Raw genomic sequence first — 259 nt, 5'->3', positions numbered from 1 at the left:
GATCAGAAGATTTCAAAAGTCCAAAAATAAGGGCCACCCTAATGCTCACGTGTTGACCACCAGGTTGTAGACTCAGAGCAGAGTACACATTGACTTTTAAGTGTGTTCATTTTGCTTTGTGTGTATTAAAGTGCCTTGACCGCTGTCTTTCAAAGTGAAATACAGGCAGCTACATGGCTGCCATTTCTTCCCACACCCATTTAAACTCTTCAAGTACCCAATGATCAGATATGAATCTGGCTATTTTGAGACCCCCCCC

This window comes from Sinocyclocheilus rhinocerous, unplaced genomic scaffold (assembly GCF_001515625.1).
Source record: "Sinocyclocheilus rhinocerous isolate Xijiao unplaced genomic scaffold, SAMN03320098_v1.1 scaffold1573, whole genome shotgun sequence".
NCBI classification, from domain to species: domain Eukaryota; kingdom Metazoa; phylum Chordata; class Actinopteri; order Cypriniformes; family Cyprinidae; genus Sinocyclocheilus; species Sinocyclocheilus rhinocerous.
This window is presented reverse-complemented; position numbering follows the sequence as displayed.